Source organism: Lissotriton vulgaris, chromosome 4_1, assembly GCF_964263255.1.
Source record: "Lissotriton vulgaris chromosome 4_1, aLisVul1.2, whole genome shotgun sequence".
In the NCBI taxonomy this organism is placed as follows: domain Eukaryota; kingdom Metazoa; phylum Chordata; class Amphibia; order Caudata; family Salamandridae; genus Lissotriton; species Lissotriton vulgaris.
In genome coordinates, this window is record NC_141691.1 from 731,650,723 (window position 1) to 731,671,877 (window position 21,155).

Sequence of the window (21,155 nt, forward strand, 5' to 3'; positions counted from 1 at the left end):
CGGGCCCCTGGGACATGGCGGATCGGAGGCCAAGGGCCCCAGCCGGGCCCCAGCCGTGGAGGCTGCCAGGGGCCGGCCGGCCCTCCGATCCGGGGCCCGCTTACACCTTGACAAGCGGGGGAGGCCTGCAAGGGAACGACGGACCCCGGTCCTGGGCCCTGGGTGGAGTGGCAGGCCGGGGGACAGGGCCCAGGGCCGGAGCGCCCGACCCGGGGCCCCGGCCGGGCCCCTGGACCCAGCCAGGGCTCCCGGGCCCGGATGCACAGGGCGAGCCTCCATCGGCCCGCCGGACCCCGTCCCGGGCACCCTGCCCCGTGGCAGGACCCAGGACGGAGCCTGGGGTGGGGAGGCCACCCTCAGTTAAATTGAATCATACAAAGAAGTTCTCTTGGAGCCAAGCATGCCTTCCTCCAGTCAGTGTCATCAAGCTCTCTCACCCAGTCCTCCCCCCTCTCCCGGGGAAGAAGAAAATGATCTGTGGTGTTGAACAACAAGGAGCGAAAGATCATTGTTATAGCAATCTTCGCATCAATATCTTAGCTTCAAGGAGACTGTATTTGGGGATCTAGGTATTCACCCAGAGATGGATCAACAGAGCGTGACGCAACTGCATGAATCAAAAGAACTGTATATGGGAGAGACTGTATTGCTCCGCAATTTCCTGAAAGGACATCAGCGTCCCACCGCGACGAATATGCCTTATGTATGTGATCCCGATACGATCCCATCAGGCAAACCCCAGAAGCCCTGACACCTGCTCAGGCCAGGTTCCCTGCCACAGTGGCATCATGTCCGTAAGGAGGCGGTTCCAACAGAGCAGTGTCACTTGGATCACTGAAATAATATCGATAGACAAAATATCGAGTTACAATAATATCGTTGACAAAATATAGATTGTCAAAATATCGAGTTTCTATACACAAACAGGTAAGTACAAAAATATCAAGTTTAAAATATTGTTTACAAAAATATAGTTTTAAAAAATATCGACTTTACTAAAAACAATGTTAAATTAAATTAATATTAAAAATTGATTACTAAAATATACTTAAAAATACTTAAATTAACTTATAATAATTAAATAATTAATGAAAGTAAAAAAAAAATTTTAATCATATTTCTTAAAACATATATATATATATAGTAACAAAATATAATTAAATTATAGCCAATATTATTAACGTACAATAACAAAAGTGTAAAAATTACTATTCCCACTCAAAAGAGTGCAAGCATAGGGTAAGCGTTGGATAGCGTAGGGGTTAAAATAACTATTCCCACTCCAGTGGGTGCAACAGTAGAGAAAGCGTTGGATAGCGTAGGGGTAAAAATTACTATTCCCACTCCAAAGAGTGCAACAGTAGGGAAAGCGTTGGATAGGGTAGGTGTTAAAATTACTATTCCCACTCCAGTGAGTGCAACAGTAGGGAAAGCGTTGGATAGCGTAGGGGTAAAAATTACTATTCCCACTCCAGTGGGTGCAACAGTAGGGAAAGCGTTGGATAGCGTAGGGGTTAAAATTACTATTCCCACTCCAGTGGGTGCAACAGTAGGGAAAGTGTTGGATAGCGTAAGGGTAAAAATTACTATTCCCACTCCAAACAGTGCAACAGTAGAGAAAGCATTGGATAGCGTAGGGGTAAAAATTACTATTCCCACTCCAGTGGGTGCAACAGTAAGGAAAGCGTTGGATAGCGTAGGGGTTAAAATTACTATTCCCACTCCAAAGAGTGCAACAGTAGGGAAAGCGTTGGATAGCGTAAGGGTAAAAATCACTATTCCCACTCCAAACAGTGCTACAGTAGGGAAAGCGTTGGATAGCGTAAGGGTAAAAATTACTATTCCCACTCCAAACAGTGCAACAGTAGAGAAAGCATTGGATAGTGTAGGGGTAAAAACTTACTATTCCCACTCCAAACAGTGCAACAGTAGAGAAAACATTGGATAGCGTAGGGGTTAAAATTACTATTCCCACTCCAGTGGGTGCAACAGTAGGGAAAGCGTTGGATAGCGTAGGGGTTAAAATTACTATTCCCACTCCAGTGGGTGCAACAGTAGGGAAAGCGATGGATAGCGTAGGGGTAAAAATAACTATTCCCACTCTAGAGAATACAACATTAGGGAAAGTAAATCTTTCATATATTATTAAAAAATCTAACAATGAATATCTATTAATAATTAAAAAAAAGTTTAAAAAAATGTTATCTAATAGAATTATTAATATTTTTAAATTACTAATTACCAATAATTATTTTAAATAATCACCTATTAATACAAATTAATTAAACATTAACAATTAATTATTTAATATTTAATATTTATTTCACAATTATTTCCAAATAAATAAAGTTTAATTAATTTTATTATTTAATTAATAATTAATAAATTACTTTCCACCCTATTCTCCTATAAACCCACAACCCACTACAGAAATTAAATTAGTAACATTTACATAATTACCAATTACTCTATTAGTATAAATGAATTAACAATTATAATTAAATTAATTAGCAAATATAAATTAATTAACAATAAATTACTAATTACTATCAATAAATAAATTTACATATTTAATTATTTTTTATTAAATTACTTCCCACCCTATTCCCCTATAAACTCACAACCCGCTACAGAATTAAATTAGTAAAATTTACATAATTACCAATTAATCAATTAATTATATTTATTTTCCAATTACTATTAAATTAATTAACACATATAAATTAATTAACAGTAATTTACAAATTACTATCAATAAATAAATTTACATATTTAATTATTATAATTAAATTACTTCCCACCCTATTCCCCTATAAACCCACAACCCTCTACAGATTTACATTACGCAATAATTATAAAAACAAAATTCATTTGATAAAAATTATTTATAACATAAATACACACTTTTCACAAATATTATAACATAAAAATACACTATAAAATATTATATATTATTAAAAAATCGATATTTTTAACTATCTATATTATATATTTCGATATTTTAACTATCTATATTTTTTACAGTCGATATTACTTCACTTACCTTAAAAACAATATTTTTGTTGTCTATATTCTTTCCTGTCGATATTTTGTCCAGTCTATATTAAATACTCGATATTATGTCCAAACGATATTTTGGACTCGATATTATGTCTGTGCACTGTGCCATAGAAGTGTCAAAGGATACCCTCTAGACCAACGAGGTACAATTCCAGATGGTATGCCGGATCATCCCATCATCTGGTGAACCATTCATTGATCAGGACCAGGTGTGCCCCGAGGTAGTAGCATTAGATGTCAGGCATGCCACAGCCGCCATTGAATGTGAATTTTTGTGCAGACGCAAAGGTCACACGGTATTGCACCCACCCAAAAGAAGGCCATCATTTTTTAAGTTAGGGATCAAAAGCATGTCCGGGGGATCAGATAGGGGACGTTTGTAAGGATAGAAGGGTACTGCGGGAGACGCATCATTTTGAAGACAGCAATACGTCACATTGGATTGAACAGCAGTCAACTTCACATACTCAAGTCTCTATCAAAAGCCTTTGCAAGGGATGAAAGTTAAGGGACCAGGCCAAATCCAAAAGACAGGAAATATGGACACCAAGATACTTAAAGGAGTTGTGTCGCACTGGTAATTGGTTCAGAAAAGGGGGTGGTGATGGACAGAGTATCTGAATTAAGCAGAACACTCGTACCCCGTCAACAGATCAGGGCTTGATCCATCACTGTTTTTTAGCTCACTGCACCATCCCAGCCCAGAACCGGGCTACATTTAAATTAGTCTGACCCTGCCCAGTGCATCATGGGAACAGGGCAGACCAAACTACCAAGCCAATTCTTTTACTGGAAAGGAAACAAGCTTCCGGGGACCGGTTTCTGGCATTACTGCCGTCTTCGGCCCGGCTTGCTTGAATCCTGATGGTGCAGTGAGCAATGGACTCACATCTGAGCATACCCTTCCACGCTTATGGTGGACAAAACGATTCAGAAAAGGGGGTGGTGATGGACAGAGTATCTGAATTAAGCAGAACACTAGTACCCCGTCAACAGATCAGGGCTTGATCCATCACCGTTTTTTAGCTCACTGCACCATCCCAGCTCAGAGCCTGGCTACATGCAAATTAGTCTGACACTGGCCCAGTGCATCATGGGAACAGGGCAGACCAAACTACCAAGCCAATTCTTTTACTGGAAAGGAAACAAGCTTGAGCAGATCGACTATCTACATGCCCGACGCCCTGCAGCAGCAAGTGCCGAAGGAAGCCGACCCTCCAGCAGACTCACTGCGAGACTCTGTCATTTCTCCTGCCGAGAAATCCAGCTCCAGTGTTTTCCAGCCTACCCTTGCAGGTATCTGGGAAATCGAGTCCTGAGAACGAGATACAAGACCTCCTTCATTCTAGAAGATAGATACGGAGCTGATTAGGCCTCTTACCAGACTTAGGTTAGGTACACAGAGGTAGGCGTATTCTAGAAACACCAGTTGAATATTTTAGTCATCCTTTTATCACTGTATGTATTCTTTGTATTTTATACATTTTATGCACTTTATGGCTTAGAAACCATATCATGCTTTTACAGTACTACTTTATAATACTGTTCGTATTATATGCATTGAACTTCATAGTAAGCTTTACTATTGTAGCAGTTCATTTCAATGCTTGAGAAAGACCCGCCCGTCTCCCTATTTCTCTTGCACCTCTGGTGAAACTAAGCATGCACGTTTGACTGAGTGAAATAGTTATATATTGTTTCCGCGACTCTAGAGATTTGATTTCTTATTCTTGGGAAACAAAGTTGTCATGTTTTATGCGGTTGTCAGAAACGAATCCCTTCTTGTTTATTCGAGAAAGTTTCTAGTGACCTCTGAGCTAGCTGGCACGCACAATTAAGTCTAATATAGCCGGTAGAGACCTAGTAGACCTCAGTCCTACGTCTAAGCTACAGGATATATTATTCCAATGCGCAGAGCCTATTGGGAATATAGGAACTACACTACACAGCGCTCAACGTTTGGTAAGGCGATAATTTAACGCTAGATACTAGAGTAACTCAGTCGTGCTTTTCACACAGACCCCTCTTTCCTGTAAAAACTCCAATAGACATCTGGAGTGGGTGAAAGGGCATAATATCCGCCAAAACTTAGTAGGACGAGAATCCTATGTATTAGTTTTTGGCTTAGTTAACGTTGAAGGATACAGTGTTCCAAAATATTGTGCACCTAATCTTTGTTTCCTTGAAAATTGTTCTGCAGAACTTTTAGTAAATAAAAATGTTGGAGAGTGACGACAAAAGGGAAAGAGCTAGAATAGCAGCTCAAGCAGTATTAGATGACACAGCTCTCCAACAAAATGACCCGGATGCTATATTCATCCCGGCAAATATAAGGAAAACCATAGCTATAAAACGTATAGAAAATGGGGTATCATCGAGAGGTGGTAAAGTTATATTTGTGATAGAGGCACATGAATATCGGCAGACAGAGGTATTCTATTCATGGATTACTTTTCCACAAGCAAATCCAGTAACACAGGAGTTCTACTACTACAAAACAGAGAAACCTCCAGCGGAATACGTTCCTTTCGAGGACGCTGAAATTTCACTAACTTACCAAGAGCATCAGCTCTGGATTAATGGCGCCCTAAAACATCAAAATCACATTACCAGGCTCGGTCCACTAGGTACACCAGGAGCTACATGGCCGGCTCTAGACAGCTATGGACCACATCCTGACATCGAAGAAATGTCAGATAGAGAACTTTTAGCTCAGCTAAAACAATTAATAAAAATACACAGACAATTGGTTCAATATGTCATGAGGACTTTAACAGTCCAACCAGCGATAACAATTCTGGAACACACCCCGTACCAGGGGAACAGAAACAAAATGACACCACAGACTACACAGTCAGTCATTGGCAAATTACCCGCCAAAAGGGAACAAATTCCGTTTTGACTAGCACAAAAAAATTACCCAAATAGAGGCAGTATTCCACGATAGTACACCTCATGAAAAACACAGAATTCTGACAATCTGTTTACCAATGGGGATTGCACCGCATGTGGAGGACTGTGACACTTGGGGTAGAGTCTTTGCTTCAATCTACACAAAAACACATGGGGCTCGATTCCGATCCGGTAAAAAAATCCACCATACGATTCGTATTCGTAGCCCTTTCCGTACGAATCGTACCCGTCCGTCCGAGTCGCGTAGTACGATCCGCATTCCGTGAATCCGTCCGAATCGTCGTGATCCGTACGTATTGCAAGGCTGAGACTGTGAACCGTACGACTTGTACACACGCCGTACGACCCGACGAGTACAATCCGGACCGGGGAATAAGGACGCGATTCGTACGGTCCATGTCAGGTAAGGGCGATTCGTACGGAAAAGCGTACAATTACATACACCCCGTACAGCGCATACCCCACCATGATTTCAGGGGTACGGCACGTACCCCTGCGATCATGGGGTGTACGAGCCGTACCCCCATTGTACGATCGGTGTACGAGCTGTACCCCATGTACGATCGGTGTACGAGCCGTACCCCCATTGTACGATCGGTGTACGAGCCGTACCCCATGTACGATCGGTGTACGAGTCGTACCCCCATCGTACATGCGGTACGGTACATGGGGTACGGCTCGTACACCGATCGTACATGGGGTACGGCTCGTACACTGATCGTACAATGGGGGTACGGCTCGTACACCCCATGATTGCAGGGGTATGGTGCGTACCCCTGCGATCATGGGGGGTACGCACCGTACCCGGGGGGGTCGTTCCGTTCCTGTTTCGGCACAAACTCTGCTTTTACGGCTGTTTTCAGCTCCCGTAGAAAAAGGGTCGTACGGTGCGTACCCGACACGTATCGTACTTGCTGGGTCGTAAAAACCAGCCGCGAACCGTACAGATGTTGCGTACAGCAGGTTCCGAGGGAGAATCGTACGGAGATTAGAGTCGTACGTTGTCTTGTACGACTCGTACGGAGTACGGCTCCTGGTACGAATCGTACTTCGTCGTACGGCTATTCGGAGCGGTTTTTCCCGAATCGGAATCGACCCCAAAGTGTACCGTCCCTGGCAGTAATACCAGAGACAAATTCAGAATGAATATGGCCCAGAACCAGCCTTAAATTTAGGTATGAAATTACTGAAAGATTTCAATCAGGTCTCAGCTATATTATTAGCTAACATTAGAGGTGAAGCAGCATTCGTGGCAATCGGCCAGAAGTTAAAAGAAACAGATATAGCAGACCAACCTTATGAGCTTGCCAGAATTATTGAAAAATCATATGAAGAATTAGGTAGACATAGTTTGGGTGGAAAACCATTGAAGCCCCAACTAACTGAAAATTCTGAAAAAAGATTTATTAAGAATAATCTCACTACTCCAAAAAAAAAGTGGGAGAGTAATAAACAAACTCTTCCTAGAGAAAAATATTCTCAACCCAGAGGAAGATCTCCCCAACAGAGAGACAAGTCTCCCCGAAGGGAGCCCTCTGAAAAGAGATATAATGTTAGGAATAGGGATAATTTGAAAAAATCTGATAGATATCAAGATAATGATACACGTCCCTCTCGATCTTTTCAGACTCCCTCGCAGAAATCGGAAAGAAGAGGACGGTCAGAACACAAGGAAGAACGCGTCAAGTCCAAAGACAAGGAACCCGTTCATCAAAGTAAAAAAGCGCAGTTTTCCAAAAAGAAGGTCGCAAGCATAACAGTTAGACATGCTGAGGATCTTGAGGACACAACTCAAGAACGGGGAGTTGGCTCAGACAATGCTAGACAGCACAGCAGAAGTAACCATAGTTCGCAAGATCCTGAAGGATCATCTGGAGACCGTGGACTTGAATGAATGTTGAAACTGCAGACACCAGGGTTAGTATACCCCATAGGATATATGAAGTAACACTCCGGATGGAGGGGGACATAACTAGAAAAATAAGAGCACTCTTTTGGGAGAAGCCCTCTAAGGGCTATGACATTCTTCTAGCTGAACAAGACTGGCCACCTGAATTTATCACAGAGTGCCCACATGGCGAAGAGATAATTATGCCAGCCTTCTCTAATCACATTCCAATTCATAAAAAATATAAATATGCCAGAATATGGGCAGTAGCCCAAGCTCCAGCATTATATAAACATCACTCAGGATGGCATGAGGATTCTCCTCACCATAAAATCCAGTTTAAAAATCAGCCCACTGCACAAAGGGGGTAAACAAGCCTATAGTGCTGCGTGCGCGATTGTTAAAGGTCACAGGCGCGAAGGCAAATTTAGACCTATGGTCACAAAAACTCAATCACTCGGAGACTGTACAGCTCAGCGAGCTGAACTACAGGCTTTCAAGATGGTGCTTGAAAATACCGATCGCGAATTCCCCACACTTATAGTGAGCGATTCGTATTACTGCGTCCAATCTTACAATGAGTATGTGCATAACTGGGTTCAAAACGGATTCAAATACGCTAAAGGTGGCACAATCAAGCATAAGTTGCTTAGGGAACAAGTAGTTCTTTTGCAGAAAGAACTACAAAAGGCTCACGTGATACATACACTGAGTCATCAGCGTGATGGCATTCACGTTGCAGGGAATTCATTGGCTGGTGAAGCCGTGAAGTCAGCTGTGCAAGCGGCTTCCGTAGCTACAATTAAACGCTCAAAATGATCGATAGATGGTAAAACGCTATTAGCAGTAAATGCATCAATGGATGGCAATCAAGCAGCGTTACCTCTAAACTATCTACTCGGAAATACATACATAAATGATGCAAACTCCGTTCCTTTTGCGCAAATCCTTGGAGTGGGGGACAGAGTAATTCCAAAAGGGAAGCGGAGAGTGTTCTCGATTCAAGAAGCACACATGGGAGAGTGTCTGAGACATCAAGGGATCTTGAAATCTTTAATAGAGTTAGAAAAAATGTACTGGTGGCCGAGACTGGGAGTGGTTGGATACAATTTCGCAATCAATTACCCAGACTGCAACAGAGATCGCAGTAATGAACCGCCCCAGACACCTGACTACAGAGTAACAAGCCAGATACAGACACCTCTGTTAGACAGCATTAGGCTATCTACCCACAGGCGTCCCTACGGACAAATGCGGACCCACAACTACTAGGACGAGATTTATTTTGGTTATGGCCCCAGCACTCGGCTGACGGCAGAACTGTTACAAAGGATTTGCGAGTCTTTATCGGCACATACGCAATAGGCACACTACATTCTGATCAGGGTCCTGCATTTAGCTCTCCAGCTTACAAAGAGGCCATGGTTAGTTTGGGCGTTGCACTGCGGTACTCTAGTCCCTTCCATCCTGAGGGTAATGCGGTAGTGGAAAGAAAAAACCATGACATAAAGCAATCCATAACAGCAAAGGTATTAGGTTTGGGTGATGGGTGGGTCAGACATCTAATAAGTGTCCAACGTAGTCTTAACAATCTGCCAAGAAATTCTCAGGGGGGAATCACTCTTTATGAGCTACTATTTGGTTCTAGAATGATAATCGAGGATCTCGATTGTCAGATTTCAGTGGTAAAACAGAAACCCTTTGATGTCAAAGATCATTTGGCTGTCTTACAGGACTTAGATGAAACAAGAAGTCTGAGTAACACAACACAAAAGCCATTAGCCACTGAAGATAAACCACCTGTCCCAGCAAGACCTGTCTGGATTCCAAAGATTGGGGATCTAGTCAGGTAAAAGATAGCGGTGAAGAAGGAATTTGGGCCTTCTTACAGAAAAGCAGCACCTATCTTAGCAATCCAAGGAACGAGATCAGTAGTACTACCACCCCTTGCTGGTAAAAAGGAGAACAGAGTCATGTCCATCTACCTGGTAAAACCACAACATGTGGCCAATAATAAGTAGGCCAAGTGGACTCCCAAGATGTAGCAGACAGCCAAATATTGCTACAATCCAAGAGGTTCAAACTGAAAGACTTATCACCTTTGATAAACCTGCAGTCAGAAAAGAAGGACTATGCAACAAAGCAATGGAACTCATGCCTCTTGAGACCCAAATATCTGTTCGACCCGAAACACCAGTCTACAATGATGTAGCACCTGAATACACTAACATGACAAAGGAGAAATCAGCAATTTCAACAAACCCCGATGCCATTCCAACAATTGACAGAACTGCATCTGGATATTTCATCAACTTTGATAACTTTTGCATGTCTGCAAGGAAATCAATTATTATATGAACATGCAGTACTAAGAATTAACATATGTTACTTTCAGTAGGAGAGACGAGCATTTATTTTAGTCTCAGTACGTGTTTTTAGGTTATTAGCATGCACATTATTAATATTATGAGTTTTTCACATGCGTTATGAAAGAAATTGCACTTTATTATTGCAAGTTTTGCACATGTGTCATAAATGAAATTGCACTTTATCATTGCAAGTTTTGCACATGCGTTTTAAAGAAATTGCTTATACGTGTTTTCTTTATTGACTATTAGCATACGTCACTTTACTATTGCGAGTTTACACACGTGTTATAAAGGAAATTGCACTTTACTAGGTGTATTTTGCACATAAAAGAGTACTGTAGTTCCTGTATACACCCCGCGACTGTTTAATCGTCCCTGAAAAATTTGATTTATGTCTAGGTGTTGACATTGCAGGGTTGATTTCCTATTTTTTGTATCATATTTCTTATATGTAACGTTATGTTTTATGCTTTGTCTGCTATATGGTTATATATATATACCGAATAAAGCACTTTTGAACTGAACTGAACTGATAACTTTTCTGAGGATCCAAGTGAACCTGAAGATACAACAACAAAGAAATCTCTCAAAGAAAAAACGACGGAACTATGGCCCGGTGGAGATGCTGAGGATTCCACATCAGTTCAAGGTTTCTGTGAATGACTTTGTAACACCCAGCAGATTCTCTGATGATTGGGACTTTGAGACAATTAATAATATGATGTCAGATTTAGAAATGTCTGCGAAATATACTGAACTTGACTATTTAGAAGGGTCATCAGACTATGAACAAATGTATTGTATTAACCATTTTGGTCATCACTATTTGCACAAATCTGCAAGCCCGAGAAATGTTTTTATGTATAATCAATGGGAACATTGTCCAACACCACAAAAAGGCAGCTCTAAAACATTTTATGAAATGTTTCCTTACTTCTCAGAGTTTAATGTTACAGATCCAGAAACGTTTTATTTCAAAAATATAAATAAGACAGGATTGAAAAACAATGTTGACCAATACCAAACAAATTTATTCTGCAAACTTTTATGCTAATTTGTCCACATTGGGTTACGACTTCTGGAAAGACAAAATCGAGACAAAAACTTTCTGGGGCACAAAAGAATGGCAGGTGCAAGGTCTGGAAGCTTTATTCAGAGCCTGCATTATACCTGAACAAATAATGTTTTTAAATGACACTGTGCAACAAACCTCTTGTCTTAGAATTGCAAAAATAAAAGATTTAAATAAACCGTCTATACCAAAGCCCATACCTGAAAATAACAAAACTACAGAAGGGGAGATAGACATACAATATGTTTTCAAATTAAACAGAACTAGTCCTAATTGGAAAAAATGGTTAATCTGGCCCGCAGACACCAATAACTGTCAAGATAGATTCCTGAACAAAACACAGGGTTTAATTCTTAACAGGCCAGATCCAAGATACTCCCAAAGACAATATCCAGGGATAGCAGCAACATATTGGGGCCGTTTCCGATCCGGTACGTAAAAGCACATCCGACCAAATGTCGGACAACCACGTATGCTCAGAGGATAGGACTGCCCAGGACCCATGGAGCCCGTCCCGGGCACTTGGCAATGCAGTGGAGAAGTGTGGCTCAATGGTTACAGCGGCAGACCCTGATGCAGAGGTTTAGTCCGGGACCAGGGGTTCAATTCCCCGCCTCGGCGGTCTTCGGCTCAAAATCCCACGGAACTGATAATTTTCGCCTCGGTGCCTATTCCAATCATGGAGTCCCACTCACCAGCCTGGGAGGGGTGTCCTGCCTTCCCCTGATTCAGAATCACCAGACCACACGGAGGTTTGACTGACCCTCTCCCTAGCAATCCGGAGGAAAATTACCCTCTTTTCTTGTAATCCGTGACATGAGGTGATAGAGGGGACCCAAGGCGCGAAAGTACCCGACCTCCTGGAGCCCTCGCTGGGATCGGGGAGGCAAATGGCACCTCATAGGGACTTCCAGGGAAGTTCGGCCATCTGGTCGCCCCATTGGAAAGCATTGCGGGCGACCAGATGGCCGAGGCGATCTGGGAGACCAGATGGCCGAGGGGATACGGGAGACTAGATGGCCGAGGGAATACAGGCGACCAGATGGCCGAGGGGATCTGGGCGACCAGATGGCCGGGCACGAAAGGGACACCATCTGGTCACCCTGTGCCCCAACGAAGGAGTGAGCGGGCGTCCAGGGCATGGCGGATCGGAGGCCCAGGCCCCAGCCGGGCCCCAGCCGTGGAGGCTGCCAGGGGCCGGCAAGCACTCCGACCTGGGGCCCGCTTACACCTTGACAAGCGGGAGAGTCCTGCAAGGGAACGACGGACCCCGGTCCTGGGCCCGACCCGGGGCCAGGCCTGGCCCCTGGACCAAGCCGGGGCTCCCAGGCACAGAGGCGCGGGGCGAGCCTCCATGGGCCTGCCGGATCCCGTCCCGGGCACCCTGCCCCGCGGCAGGACCCAGGACGGAGCCTGCGGTGGGGAGGCCGCCCTCCCCGGGGCCCCGGATGGGGCTCCTGAACCCAGCCAAGCAGGGGGAGGCTCCCCAGGCACCACGGAACCCCGTCCCGGGCCCTTGGCAGTGCGGCAGGCCGGGGACAGGGCCTAGGGCCGGAGCACCCCACCCGGGGCTCCGGCCGGGCCCCTAGACCCAGCCGGGGCTCCCAGGCCAGGAGGCGCAGGGCGAGCCTCCCCGGGCCTGCCGGACCCCATCCCAGGCACCCTGCTCCATGGCAGGACCCACGACAGAGCCCTGGGTGGGGAGGCCGCCCTCCCCGGGAACCTCAGGGGCCCCGGATGGGGCTCCTGAAACCAGCCAAGCAGGGGGAGGCTCCCCGGGCACCACGGAACCCAGTGCAGGCCTTGTGCAGTGCGGCAGGCCGGGGGACAGGGCCCAGGGCCGGAGCACCCCACCCGGGGCTCCGACAGGGCCCCTGGACCCAGCCGGGGCTCCCTTGCCCGAGGCGCAGGGCGAGCCTCCCCGGGCCCGCTGGACCCCGTCCCGGGCACCCTGCCGCACGGCAGGACCCACGACGGAGCCCGGGGTGGGGAGGCCGCCATCATCGGGAACCTCAGGGGCCCCGGATGGGGCTCCTGAAACCAGCTAAGCAGGGGGAGGCTCCCCGGCCAAAATGGAACCCCGTCCCGGGCCTTTGGCAGTGCGGCAGGCCGGGGGACAGGGCCCAGGGCCCAGGGCCGGAGCACCCCACCCGGGGCCCCAACAGGGCCCCTGGACCCAGCCGGGGCTCCCAGGCCCGAGGCACGGGGCGAGCCTCCCCGGCCTGCCGGACCCCATCCCGGGCACCCTGCCCCGCAGCAGAACCCAGGACGAAGTACCTTGTCCCTAGTAATCCGGAGGGAGGCTACCCCGCTTTCTGGGAACAAGTGCGCACCGTGAGGCTCCGGGGACCCTAGGCGCAAACGTGCCCGGCCTCCTGGAGCCCTGGCTGGGATCGGGGAGGCAAATGGCATCTCATAGGGACTTCCAGGGAAGTTTGGCCATCTGGTCGCCCCCATTGGAAAGCATTGCGTGCAACCAGATGGCCGGGATCGAAAGTGCTTCCCACCAAAAGCCTTCGTGGTAGGGCTCCTGCCTGCCTACCTGCCTGCCTGCCCACACAAGGCAGGGCTCAGGGACCCCGGCTGGGCTTCAGGCGCGGGGTGGACCACCGGCGCTCTCGGGTCTGGACGCCCGGCGGTGGCCTGCCTGGGACCCATGGAGCCCGTCCATGGTCGGACTCCCAATTCCGACAAATTCGTACGGACTCCCAATCCCGAAACAAATTCGTACGGACTCCCAATCCCGAAACAAATTCGTACGGACTCCCAATTCCCGAAACAAATTCGGGCGGACTCCCAATCGCGACAAATTCGTACGGACTTCCAACACGGATCGGAATCGAGCCCATTCTGACCCAGCAGATTTCAGGTTGACTTGCTATATACTTTACGTACAATTGAATTGGGGCCGATTCCGATCCGGTACGTAAAAGCACATCCGACCGAATGTCGGACAACCACATATGCTCAGAGGATAGGACTGCCCAGGACCCATGGAGCCCGTCCCGGGCACTCGGCAATGCAGTGGAGAAGTGTGGCTCAATGGTTAGAGTAATTGTAGGTGGTTGTGAAGTGCACTCCTTTATAATCCGTTTTTGTAATCGAAAAAAGTTTGAGTTTTGCGTTTAAGCAGTGGTGTGCTGGGAGGGAAGGAGCGGCCAGTCTCCTTGTTGATTAGATCAGTGATGTACTAGTGACAGACGTCATTAGCCCCTTTCCGCACTACCTTTGGCGGAGATCCGTCCGCCTGTTGTAATCCTGAATAAAAAAGGTTAATCAAGAATTCCATGTGACTTTGTTTCAGTTGATGGTTTTCTTTTTATTGTTTTCTTTTTTTCAAAGTTCTTATTTTTGCATATTTCAATAAAGAAGTTTTTTTACATAATGTTTTTCGTACAGATTGTTCATTCTCTGTTTTGATGAACGTGCAAAAATTATGCAGCAAAATAAAAGGTTATCGTGTCCCAATGCATTTCGGGATGGAATCCCTTCATCAGGGGTACTGCAAAAGTTAATCAAACATTATCATGAGTATGTTTTGCATGTGATCAACAACACACGAGAGTACAGACAAATATTTCCTAGTATAACCGTTGTGTTTTCCCAATATAATAAAACATTTGTTTTTTACATACAAATGATTTGTTGCTAAGGTTTTGCCACATATATGATGTCAGTGCAGAAGAGAAAGAGAAACTGTAAATTAATTTAGTATTCTGATCGCTAATTCTGACTCAAAAACTCACCATTTGATATACTGCTTTGTAAAGTTTTAGCGTGCTGACTCTGTGGTATAACCGATAATTCAAAAGAACCTTTAAACAAATGAAAAAATAATAGTGGGATTATAAATCAGTCTTAGAGTTGCCCGTGTTGAAAATAAAAGAACAATGCTGTTTCTTCATACCTTGTTAGAGAATCTCGCTTTTTTATCGCTATGTGTGTAGAAAGAAGTAGAAGCTTTTCCTGTTTGGGATGTTGCTTCTGTAAACAAGAAAATAAAGTGATGTTTTATGAAGTCTATGCACGACTGTAGTGGTTATTCTGTTAGGTTAAGTCACTTTATTACCTAGAGTATTCTATCAAGATTAGTAGGAATAAGGGATGGTCTTCTTCATGAGCCCAGACGGTCAGTATAACTGAAAAAATACACACACAAATGCGTTTCAGACAATGGTTCTTTAACTGTGTGAACCCTGCTAAAATGCTGTATCTTTATAAATGCACAATTACCTATGCATTCACAGTGGTGGAACCGGAATGATGATACACCATCGAGTTTGTGTGCTGGAAAAATTCAAAGCGGATTTCGCTGCAAAAATGACACGTAAAATTGTAACTATTATGTTGCTTAGCGGGGATAACCAAAGCTAAATTGAGAACGCGAGTTTATATTTACCGTTATAGAATGGAGCTAAGTGGTGAGCTCTGGGCTGATTTTCATGTTTGAAAATACGAAATACCTCCGCTGTAACAGTTGTGGTATCTATATGGAAATAAAAATCGGAAATGCTCCGTTAGGGTAAATATTTCTAGGGAACTAGCTGTACGGAACTGAGAATGCTGGTGAATGAGTACCTTGCGTGAGGGGTTGCCAGGAGCTCTTTACGGCATCAAACTCCGAAGTGGGGGTTCTGTGTCTGAGGAGTGATGTATTCAATTAATAATTACGACAAACTGAAAAGAGGTCAGTTGGGCGCAATGAGTGAGTTACCTGAACTGTGGTGAATCTCATCTGTACCGCCGGCGTCTGGGAAAAGATAACGCGGAGCGGAGTGCGGCGCGGCGTTTCCTCCGTTGGTTGGAATGGAAATTAAGGACGGACTACGGAAGTGACTTATCGCTGAGCGAGGATAGACATGAAGAAGTTACTGTTCAGTCAAATACAGTACAAACCGCTAAATGATACTAAGAGTAAAGTGTATTAAACTGTGTAATAAACCATTGCCTGAGTTGAGGAAGGTTTATCGAATAAATTAAAGAAACCAGGCTCTAACTGAAAAACGGAATGAATCGATCATAGGCAGTAAAGAAATTCTGCAGTTTAATCAAGTACCTCTATGGGAAATAAGATTGAGTGAAGTAGCCTGGTGAGGCCGGCTGCTGTGGGTGCATATTAACAAAATGACGTTGGCGACAAAAGTGAATTCGATGTAAACTGAAAAAGTCTGAATATGGATCTAAGGGAGAAAACATATCTGAACTGGTGCAAATTTTAAGCTTAAAAACTTATACAGAGACTATGAAATTGTGTGTTGTGTGTATATAAATATATGTAGTTGTCACTTAATGTGTAGAGGATTCATAAATTAGCAATTCACTAGTAATTTGTCAATTGACAGGCCTTCTATGGACAAAATAAAACCCTGTGTTGTTGACATTGATGAAAATGTACTATTTATAAGAAGAAAGACATATCTATTTTGTCATTTAAACCTTTCGGTGTATGAGTTTGTAAAAAGTCTATCCACCATATTTCTCTTTGTGAGAGCCAAGTTTCGTTGTTTCGGTCTGGTTTGATGTCTATTTGTTACAGGACTTGGAATTTCAATTGGGGAATGGTGTGTTTCATTTCCGTCCAATGAGTTACTAAACTGGATGTCAGACTTTTATTACGTATTCTGCTCTTGTGTTCTGTGATTCTGACTTTTATTTTTCTCTCGGTTTTCCCTATGTACAATTTCCCACAAGGGCATTTTATACAGTAAATCACATACATCGAGTTGCAGTTCGTTCGTTGCCTGAGAGTGATTTTTTTGCCAGTTTGAGGATGTTGTATATAAGGTCCTTCCATTATATTGTTGCAGTGGGTACAATTATAACATTTCTTCATTCCTTTAATGGTACTGGTGGTACCTGTGTCCTTTTTAGTGCGCGTCACTATATCATGTAAATTGTGATGTCTGGTGTGAGCAAACAAAGGTTTATTGGCAAAAATCCCATGAAAATCTTCCTCTTTTTGTAATAGTTCCCATCTTGAGTTGATGATTCTTTTGATCAAGTTGGTTTGTGTTGAATATTTGGTTACAAACACTTGTCGATCCGTTTTAGATTTGGTTTTGGTTTGTAGCAATTGTTCTCTTTGGATTTCTGAGATTTTCTTTTCTGCTTCTTGTATGACTTCGTTGGGATATCCTTTGGCTTCAAATCTCTTCCTTTGATTGATGATTTCATTTCCCAAAGTTTGTGTGGTGGATGCAATTCTTTTGCAACGTATAAGTTGCGAGTATGGTAAATTCCGCAGGAGATTTCTTGGATGAAAACTGTTATAGGACAAAGTGTTGTTTCTGTCTGTGGGTTTATGATATACCGAAGTTTCTATTGTATTGTTTTGCACTTGTACTAGCACGTCTAGATATGGTATTTCATGTTTGTTGATTGTGAAGGTGAAGTGAATTCTTGGGTTTCTTTGATTGAGCTCTGTGATTTTTTCAATCAGTAAAGTTTCTGGTCCTTTCCAAAGCAAGAAGATATCGTCTATGAATCGTTTGTAAAAAATGGTGTGAGTTTTCCAGGTGTTTTCCGTTAAGATAAAATCGTTCTCATATTTGGCCATAAAGGTGTTGGCAAAGGACGGGGCTCCTGAAAAACCCATTGAGGTACCACTGATTTGTAAGTAATACTCATTGTTCCATCTGAAATAAGAATGTTGTAAACAAAATTGAAGAAGTTCAAGAATGAATACTTTGTTGGCTTTTAAGTTGGATGATTGTAATAGTGCCCATTCGCAAGCTTCCAGCCCTTCAGCTAGAGGGATTGAAGTGTACAGAGATGTTACGTCAATCGTACATAGTAGAATGTTATTGCCTGATATTATTGTCTCATTCAATAGTTGAAGAAAATGGCTTGTGTCTTTTATATAGGATTTCCATCCTTGTACAAAGATCTGAAGAAATTCGTCAATGTATACTCCCAAGGGTTCAAACAATGACCCACAGCCGCTGACTATGGGTCTCATTGGTGGATCCGTGGCATTTTTATGAATCTTGGGGAGCATGTAAAGTTCAGGACAACGGGGGTGTTTAACAGTCAGATATTTTTTGGTATTCTCTGTAATCCATTCCATTTCCACTGCTCTATCCAAGATTCCTTCCAATGTTTTAACAATTTCTTGTGTGGGGTTCTGTTGAAGTTTTAGATAAGTAGTGTCATCTTGAATATGGGTTTCTACTTTGGCATTGTAAAAAGAAGTGTCCATAATGATTAGGGCTCCTCCTTTATCTGCTCTTTTTAATGTAATTGAGGGATCCTCAGACAGCTTTTTGAGAATGTCAATTTCATGTTTGTTCAAGTTTGTTCTCTGATGATGATGCCAATTAATTTGCTGTAGATCCTGTCTAACTAAAATTTCAAACATGTCCAAGACTTTGTGAGAAATAGGTGCCATGTATGTACTAGGTTCTTTGAATTCTTTGTATTCAGTTTCTTCTCTTGGTTGGGTAAATTCTGGCATATATGGTACTATGTTCTCAAAGAAGTGTCTTAGTCTAAGTACTCTCATAAATTTGAAGAAAGCTACTTCTGTTTCTAGTTTGGTGCTGTGATAAGTTGGTACAAATCCTGTCCCTTTTTCTAAAACATTGAGTTGTTGTTTGTTGAGTTTTTTAGATGATATATTTATTACTAGGCTTTCAGGTTTTTGCTTCTCAAGTTCTGGCTAATTGTGTCTAACTATGGTTAGAGTGGCAGACCCTGATGCAGAGGTCTAGCCCGGGACCAGGGGTTCAATTCCCCGCCTCGGTGGGTCTTGGGCTCAAAATCCCACAGAACTGATAATTTTCGCCTCGGTGCCTATTCCAAACATGGAGTCCCACTAACCAGCCTGGGAGGGGTGTCCTGCCTTCCCCTGATTCAGAATCACCAAACCACACGGAGGTCTGACTGACCCTCTCCCTAGCAATCCGGAGGAAAATTACCCTCTTTTCTTGTAATCCGTGCACATGAGGTGACAGAGGGGACCCAAGGCGCGAAAGTACCCAACCTCCTGGAGCCCTCACGGGGATCGGGGAGGCAAATGGCACCTCATAGGGACTTCCAGGGAAGTTCGGCCATCTGGTCGCCCCATTGAAAGCATTGCGGGCGACCAGATGGCCGAGGCGATCTGGGAGACCAGATGGCCGAGGGGATACGGGAGACCAGATGGCCGAGGGAATACGGGCGACCAGATGGCCGAGGGGATCTGGGCGACCAGATGGCCGGGCACGAAAGGGACACCATCTGGTCACCCTGTGCCCCAACGAAGGAGTGAGCGGGCGTCCAGGGCATGGCGGATCGGAGGCCCAGGGCCCCAGCCGGGCCCCAGCCGTGCCCCAGCCGTGCCCCAGCCGTGGAGGCTGCGAGGGGCGTGGCAGGACCCAGGACGGAGCCTGGGGTGGGGAGGCTGCCCTCCCCGGGGCCCTCAGGGGCCCCGGATGGGGCACCTGAACCCAGCCAAGCAGGGGGAGGCTCCCCGGGCACCACTGAACCCCGTCCCGGGCCCTTGGCAGTGCAGCAGGCCGGGGGACAGGGCCTAGGGCCTGAGCACCCCACCCTGGGCCCCAACAGGGCCCCTGGACCCAGCCGGGGCTCCCAGGCCCCGAGGCGCGGGGCGTGCCTCCCCGGGCCTGCCGGACCCCATCCCGAGCACCCTGCCCCGCAGCAAAACCCAGGACTAAGTACCTTGTCCCTAGTAATCCGGAGGAAGGCTACCTCACTTTCTGGGAACAAGTGCGCACCGTGAGGCTCCGGGGACCCTAGGCGCAAACGTGCCCGACCTCCTAGAGCCCTGGCTGGGATCGGGGAGGCAAATGGCACCTCATAGGGACTTCCAGGGAAGTTTGGCCATCTGGTCGCCCCCATTGGAATGCATTGCGTGCGACCAGATGGCCGGGATCGAAAGTGCTTCCCACCCCAAGCCTTTGTGGTAGGGCTCCTGCCTACCTGCCTGCCAGCCCACGCAAGGCAGGGCTCAGGGACCTCGGCTGGGCTTCAGGCGTGGGGTGGACCACCGGCGCTCTCGGGCCTGGACGCCCGGCGGTGGCCTGCCTAGGACCCATGGAGCCCGTCCATGGTTGGACTCCCAATTCCGACAAATTCGTACGGACTCCCAATCCCAAAACAAATTCGTACGGACTCCCAATTCCGAAACAAATTTGTACGGACTCCCAATTCCCGAAACAAATTCGTACGGACTCCCAATCCCGACAAATTCATACGGACTTCCAACACGGATCGGAATCAAGCCCATTCTGACCAAGCAGATTTCAGGTTGACTTGCTATATTCTTTACGTCCAATTGTATTGGGGCCGATTCCGATCCGGTACGTAAAAGCACATCCGACCGAATGTCGGACAACCACGTATGCTCAGAGGATAGGACTGCCCAGGACCCATGGAGCCCGTCCCGGGCACTTGGCAATGCAGTGGAGAAGTGTGGCTCAATGGTTACAGCGGCAGACCCTGATGCAGAGGTCTAGTCCGGGACCAGGGGTTCAATTCCCCGCCTCGGCGGTCTTGGGCTCTAAATCCCACGGAACTGATCATTTTCGCCTCGGTGCCTATTCCAATCATGGAGTCCCACTCACCATCCTGGGAGGGGTGTCCTGCCTTCCCCTGATTCAGAATCACCAGACCACACAGAGGTCTGACTGACCCTCTCCCTAGCAGTCCGGAGAAAAATTACCCTCTTTTCTTGTAATCCGTGCACATGAGGTGACAGAAGGGACCCAAGGCGCGAAAGTACCCGACCTCCTGGAGCCCTCGCTGGGATCGGGGAGACAAATGGCACCTCATAGGGACTTCCAGGGAAGTTCAGCCATCTGGTCGTCCCATTGGAAAGCATTGCGGGCGACCAGATGGCCGAGGCAATCTGGGA